General features: G+C 46.4%; 1 pseudogene; it reads right to left on the bottom strand.

The window, feature by feature from the left end:
• LOC106000949 overlaps nt 1-7521 on the bottom strand; it is a 42696-nt pseudogene that overhangs the window by 23821 nt on the left and 11354 nt on the right.

Genomic DNA, 7521 nt, shown 5'->3' with positions numbered 1-7521 from the left:
TAATTATGTAAACTCCCTGACCCTTATCTCCCAGAGTGACTACCTCCGTTTGATCATCCCTGGGCCAATTGTTTTACAAAGAGTGTTATAAACTTCCCCACATAGTAAAAATGATTGCTGGAGTACATAGTGACTTTTAAACGGGCCAATCCCGGGGGACACCTGGTGTTATATGCTAATCTTGTGGTTTTTGCCTTTAAGAATGCCTGTAACCAGGGTTCGGGGCTCTCTCCTGTGCCGAGGCAGAGAGACCGTTTGCGCAAATGTCAAATAAAACTCCTCTTGCTTATTGCATCTCCTGGCCTGGAGTCTGAGTTTTCTGGGGCGCCCTCCCATTGACAAAAGTATCCCAGAAGTCTGGGGTCTTTCATACCTTGAAGGGAGAAAGGAAAAAAATAAAAAAAATCATTACCATCTTTCCCACGCATGAGGTCTTAATCTCCCCTTGGCAAAGTTCTACACAATGGGATGAATATTGAAGGAGCCAGGGTCTGCTCAGTGTCTCGCTTAGAACACAAATTGTTTTTGTGTTTGTATGTGTCAGTTCAGGGGTTTGAACTCACAGCTTGGGCCCCATTCCTGACCTTTTTTTGTGAGAGTCTAATGCTCTGTCTCTTGAGCCACAAGTGTACTTCCAGCTTTGGTGGTTCATGGGAAATAAGAGTCTCACGGACTTTCTTGCTTAAGCTGGCTTTGAACCACCATCCTCAGATCTCAACCTCCTGAGTGACTAGCTGGGATTACAGTAGTGAGTCATATGACCCAGCTTATTTATTCATTTTGATGGAGTAAAGTTCAAAGAATTCACAGGCAAGTAGATCTGTATAAAGGAGATTTATAAGTGCAGTTAAATGGTGTTTTTGAAGATTCTGGCACCCAGATCATCTGTGAGGGCCCATCTGCACTGGTCCACATCTTAGGTCTGAGGTTTCTCAGCTGGTGAATGTGACCCCAGGGCCACTGTGAACTGCTGAAGGCAAATGCAGCTTGACCTCATTTCCAGGGCTACATTATGAGGATTCAAGATTCAAAAGCATTGATTGAGCCACCGGTGACATTGTTATTATTATAATTATTACTAATTTAGTATTAAATGGCTTGTTTTATGTTTGTTTTCCTGTAAATACTTTAAAGATGTTCCTGCTAGTTGCTGCATCTTGAGGAGGCAGTGGGAGCTGTGTGGGAACATTCAGGAAGGGTGTATTCCTGTCACTCTGGGGATCCTATGTGCATAGCCCTGTGGAAAGGACCAGAACATGGCCTCCTAGAAGGATCACAGAGGACATGAGAGAGAACACTCTATTCCCTCATAGCCCGGCTCAGGAGTTGGGATAGTTCCTGGCATTTGGTCACCTAGTTTTCCTGGCCAGGGCTGGGATGGAGCCAATGTCTCAGCTGCTCACAAGGTCCTGATACCCAGGAGCGGGGTGCCATGCAATGCCCTGCTATTGTTTTCTGAGTGTTTTATAGTGTGGAGATTGAATGGAATGGAAGGCCTATGCATGCTGGGAAGGTATTCTGCCTCTTCAGCCACACCCCAGTCCTTTGCTATCTCTCTTTTTTATTGTTGCCAATCATGGTCTTGAACTCAGGACCTTTATGCTGTCCCTGAGCTCTTTTGCTCAAGGTTCTTGCCTCCAATTAACCACCAAAGACTAGGAGGTGAGCTGTGGCTCAAGTGTTAGAGCACTAGCCTTGAGCTAAAAAGCTCAAGGTGAGTTTCTATGCTATGAGTTCAAGCCCCAGAACTGGCACCACAATAAGATAATGCCCTGACTGAACAGTTATTGGGCATTGAGCACAGACCTTGGCCTTGGAAAGGAAGAAGGACTTGGGGAAGAGTTGGCTGGGGAGGTGGGAGGAGAGGAGGTGGGGGCTCTCCTTCATGTCTTTTGTTATTTTGGATCCATTTTCACTCTTGATCCATGGGAATCAATCCCAGATGGGCACAGACTGGATCCACTCCAGATCCCCCTTGCTGCAAATGACACACAAGATCTCAACCAGCCAGTTGGTTCCTGGATACAGAAGGAAATGTGAAGGTCACTCCTTTCTATCTGAACTATATAAGAACAATGATGGTAAAATATGAATAACATAAATCTTACAGATATAAACTTAATTTATCATACAATCTTTGGTCAAAAAGTCAGTTTGTGTGTATGTGTGTGAGAGACAGAAAGACAGAGAGAGAGAGGGAGAGAGAGAGAGAGGGAGAGGGAGAGAGAGAGAGCACCTGGGGCTTGAACTCAGGGCCTGTGTGTTTTTCAAAAAATACAAACAAACAACACCAAAACAAAAACATGATGCCACAATTGTACTCATTACCTGAGTTATGAAATTGTAACCTCTCTGTACAACATGAGAGATTTAGCTCAAGTGTAGTGTGTCAGTGGAATAAGCCAACCAAGCAAGTGCCAGGCCTTGAGGTCAAATTGCAGTACCCACAAAAAAGTACATAATTGAAAAGTAATGTCATTAAGTATTTAGCATGTACTAAATAAATAAAATATTAGAATTTATCAAAAAGATGTCCACAAGTGCTAGGAATAGAACTTTAAAGCTATTAAGAGAAATAAAAAGCCAGAATAAAGAGCTTTTCCCCATAGGCATGGACTGAGAAAGCCAACATATCTCATATGCAAGCCTCTATCTTAGCTCCATTATTAAACACAACCCCTGAAATCACCCATCCCAGAAGATCACATGGACACAGTCACATACAACAAAGGAGTTTATTGTCAGTCGGTGTTGACAAGGCTACCTCCCTCATGGGAGAGAGAGAAAGGGCACCTGTCTTTTTCCAGGGACATCCTTATACAATCCCAGGACTAAAGGTGGAAGGTGCTCTGTGTGTGCAGCGGGTTACTGAAGATAGTGTATAGGCAGGGCAGAGTTTAGATCTGGGCAGAGAGCAGGAATGTGGACTGATGGCTAAGAAACCTGCAGGGGTCCCAGGAAGAGTTCTCTTTTCTTTGGGATGGGCAGAATGGAGTTCAGGTCTGGTTGGAGCCCATTCCACTGAGGCAGCTGGGGGCTAGAAATTCATGCTGAGGGCCTAGGATGGAGACAGTACAGCCCCACATGGAAGAGGACATACTAACATTCCCCCCTTTGTTGTTTAATAGGTATGGGTCCTGGGTGGACAGTAAGGATGGAGGGCGTTTCTTCTGGAGCTACTTCCTGCTGAGAAGGAGCAAAGGAGTCAATAGGTTGTTTGTAATGGTTGCTCAACCAGGTACCATCCAAGAAGTATTTGCTTGACACACTGGTAAAGGTCCTCATCTTTTCCATGAGAATATTCTGTAGTAAAAGACAAAAAAATTTGCTGTCAGTGGACCCAAGAGAAGCATAGGCCAGGGAGTGACTGATCCCAAGAAGGAGCTGTCAACCTCTTGAGATTCCCAATTGCTTCTTAGGTTAGCAGCTATCTTTTTATAGCTTTTATGCTTTGTTTTATTCTGCCAGGCTTGTTAATATAGTAGCAACACTCTTTTCCCAAGAAAAGGTGGGTTCCTCTTTTTTTCTGCCATTAACAGATCTGGGGCCCTCTGGTTTTGGAGGGCCACATCTGCCCATGATTTTAGCTGAATCTGCAGCAGGTTGAGGACCACTGTGGTCTCCTGTCACCCCCAGCAGTGTGTCATCTTGGGGACTGTCACTCCAGCTGTGTGTGATCACCTGTGGCTGCTGGTTGGCACCTTGTAGGCTGACAAGGTGCCCATAGGCACATACAGCCAGGTACTGAGCTCACACTTGTCATATCAGCTATGCAGAGGCTGAAATCTGAGAATTGTGGTTTGAAGTAGGTGGCAGGGGCACAGATGCCGATAGATTGAAACACTTATCCGGGTAGGAAAGTCTGTGAGAATCTTATCTGCCATGAACCACCAAAAATGCTGGAAGTGGCACTGTGGCTCAAAATGGTAGAGTGCTATCCTTGAGCAAGAGAGCTCAGAGACAGTAGCCAGGACCTGAGTACAAGCCCCAGCACTGGCACACATACCCACCCACATACCCACCACCACCACCACCACCACCATCATCATCATCATCATGATCATGATCATCATCATCATCATCATCATCATCATCATCATCATCATGAGTGATGTGACTGAAGTATTTGGAGTTTATCAAACATATCTAGGTCAGGACAAGGAAAGGAAGTCTGAGAAACTCTCCCTGCCCCCAGGAGCCTGAGGAGCCATGGAGATCCAAGACACTAGGGTCATGGCTGAGATCCTGGAAGATGTCCCGACCCACAGGACTTCAATGAGGGCAATGAACCTAAGCGAGAAGGAATGAAGGGACAAGAGACACGAAGAATGACGGCAAGACAGGGATTCTGGTCAAGCTGCCAATTTTTATTTTTCACACAAGGGTATTTGCGGTGAACGCCTTCTCGGCCAGCGAGGAAGAACGACCACCACACCAGGAGTCTTCTCAGATCACGCTTTATTGGAGAGCTTTTGAATTGATGGGAGAGCTTGAGCGCGAGAGCGCGCGCGCACACAAAACATGGCCGCTTATATAGGGAATAGGAACACTGTCGTTTTCCCATTGGTCGTCTGCCTTTCGCCGTCACCAGGTGCCACGGGATTGGCTGGGGACTCTACGTGGCTTGCGCATGCGCAAAGCCCAGGACCCACCGTCCTGCCAAGCACTGCCTAATATGGAGTTACCTCAAAACTGCAAGGAAGTGGGCGGCGCCTTGTAATGGTGTTTGTGCCGGCTCCCCGCAGGTATTTATATGCTTGGAATAAGGAAGCTTTTTCATTGGCCGAAGCAGCTGCAGGGTGCTTGTTTAGGGCAAGGTGAAAAGGTGGTCATTAGTAGCTGCAGGGTGTTTGCTTAGGGCAAGGTGAAAACGTGGTCGTTACTTAGGGCAGGGTGAGAAGGTGAAACAGCCTCAAGATGTTCCAGTGAAATAGTTGGCTCCCAACAGGAAGAAGCAGAAGAAATGGGAAGAAAAATACAGTGTGAGGACTCCTGGCAACTTTCTTAACCTCTGCAGCCACGCTCAGAATAGAGAGCTATGACCTTTGACAAACACCGGGCTCCGTGGCCTGGCTTCATTACCCTGAATTAAATCTCAGTTGGTCACAGATCACCTTTGAATGAAGCCAGCCAGACATGGTGAGTGAGCAGGTTAATTGCAGAATGAAATGAAGAGGATTAATGATTTTCCGTCACTCAGGATGAAAACCCAGACTCTGCCACCCCCTCCCCAGTGGCAGTGACAGTACCTGCTACCAAGATCCAGGCACCCAGGGTTCCGCAATGGCTCAGGACTATGTGTGGTACCAGGGCATTCCTTTCCCTTCCAAGATGTACACCCCTGAAGCCATAAAAGCAGCCCATGAGCAGTTTGTGCTGAAGGATGAGGATATTATCACAGTGACCTACCCCCAAACAGGGGCTGCAGCTGCGTGGGAAAGGCCAGGCCTGTGCCCCATTCCATCTTGCCTCCCACGTGGGAATGGAAGAGTAGCTCATTTGTTTCTTTCCCTTCATGGAAGAGGATCTCACCAGCCCATGTCACAGGGATTCCAGTGTGCATGGTGGGCTGGTGAAGGTACTGGTAGAGTTGAGCCTACGGCAGAATTAGGTCTTCGAGAATGCCTAGTGGGAAGGGGTGGAGTGTCTGAGGTTAAATGTTATAGATCTCATAGAAGGATTACATTGTTTTTCCTTTATAATCATTCATTTTTTTAAATGTAGCTGTTGATTTAGGCCTTTAAACATGATCTTTCAGCAGTTATACCAAAGGACTTCAGTGCCACACTGCCCATTTCCCAGGGCCTGGCATCTTGATCAATGCTACCCCTCCACATACATTTTGGGACAAATGTTTCACACTATCAGCACGTGTGCACGCACCACCTACAGCCCAGGTGTTTTTAATAGGAGTTGTGTTTAATATTGGAGCTACACTGGAGGCTGGCATAGGAGGCTGGCTTTCTCAAGTCCGTGAATCTGGGGGAAAGCTTTATATTCTAGTATTTGTCTCAATATTTTTGCAGATCTATATCTAGCACTTGTGGACATCTTTTAGATAAATGCTAACATGTCTTATTTAATACATGCTAAGCGCTTAAGGATATAACTTTTCAATCATTGATTTGGTGGAAGGCAGTACTAGGATTATAACTCAAGGTCTTGGACATGCTTGGCTTGTTTATTTAACTGGCACTCTGTCCCGACCCGCAGGACTTCAACCAGGGCAATGAACCTAAGTGAGAAGGAATGAAGGGACAAGAGACACGAAGAAGGACACCAAGACAAGGATTCTGATCAAGCTGCCAAATTTTATTTTTCACACAGGGGTATTTATATGCTTAGAATAAGGAAGCTTTTTCATTGGGCGTAGCAGCTGCAGGATGCTTGCTTAGGGCAATGTGAAAAGGTGGTCAATAGCAGCTACCTGGTCTTTGTTTGGGGCAGGATGCAAAGACCAGATTGTGTAAATAGCCTTGAGAGATGTTCCAGCGAGATAGTCAAGCTTATCATGCAGAGGGACTCCCGGCAGGGCTCCCGACATCTCCCCCTTTCTTATTTAGAAAATTGACCATCAATTGTTGGTGGCTCTTTTTAAGGGGGTGACAGAGGCTCTGTTCCTCTAAGGGCCCAGGGTTTTTCTCTTCTCCAAGCGAGCGTCCTCACTCGGGGAGGGGAATTTTACAGGCCTTGGCATGTTTTTTGAGGAGACGGCTTGTGGGGTATGCATGCCAACCGTCATGCACCAGAGCTTGCCACTCAGGGGTCTTGGGTTTTGGGATCTCGCGGATCCATCCCCCTGCAGTCTTACCTGCACCCTTGATTTGAGCATTTTTTCTTCCTCCCATAGGTGCATCCTCCCCCAAGCGGAGGGGCCTATAGGAGGAGCGGTTAACCTATCCCTTATGGCAATAGGTCTTGCCCGTTGAATGGTCAGGAGTTATGAATAAGAAGGGTTTTCTCAATAAGAAAAAAGAAGGGGGGCTGTTTCCCACTGGAACAAGCTCATGGCAAAACACTAATTAAAAGCCTGGGGTAGATCCTAGATCTCAATGCCTCGGTCTGCCATATCAAGGCGATGGTGATGAACCTGTATGGGCTTAGAAACCAAGAGATTAATCTGTTATTTAATAAATTCAAACAGGAAGGTCCAAGTCTGGAGTTCTAGTAGCATCTGTAAGAGAAAAGGAATCATCCTCAGGGGGAAGGTTTCCCCTGGGTTGTGGTAAGCCATTAACCTGTTTTATCAAGCGTTCTGGCAGCCACCTTGGGGCTGCTTGTTCTTGATCTAAAAGACAAAGAGTGGTAGGGAGTGGTCTACCATTCACCTGCAATTACAATTAAAGCAAGTACTCAACTGGGGACTGAACTTTGAAATGCCTTGGTAAAGGCAGCACCTATGATGAGCCCCATGGCATGAGCGGTCCCTACTCCAGCACAAAGCCTGACAAACTCAGAGAGGTCATCCTTGTTTTTATGTGGTCGGAGGACATCTTGACATGCCGGATTAGCATTTTCAAA

This window comes from Dipodomys ordii, unplaced genomic scaffold (assembly GCF_000151885.1).
Source record: "Dipodomys ordii isolate 6190 unplaced genomic scaffold, Dord_2.0 Scaffold250, whole genome shotgun sequence".
Classification (NCBI taxonomy): Eukaryota; Metazoa; Chordata; class Mammalia; order Rodentia; family Heteromyidae; genus Dipodomys; species Dipodomys ordii.
This window is presented reverse-complemented; position numbering and strand designations above follow the sequence as displayed.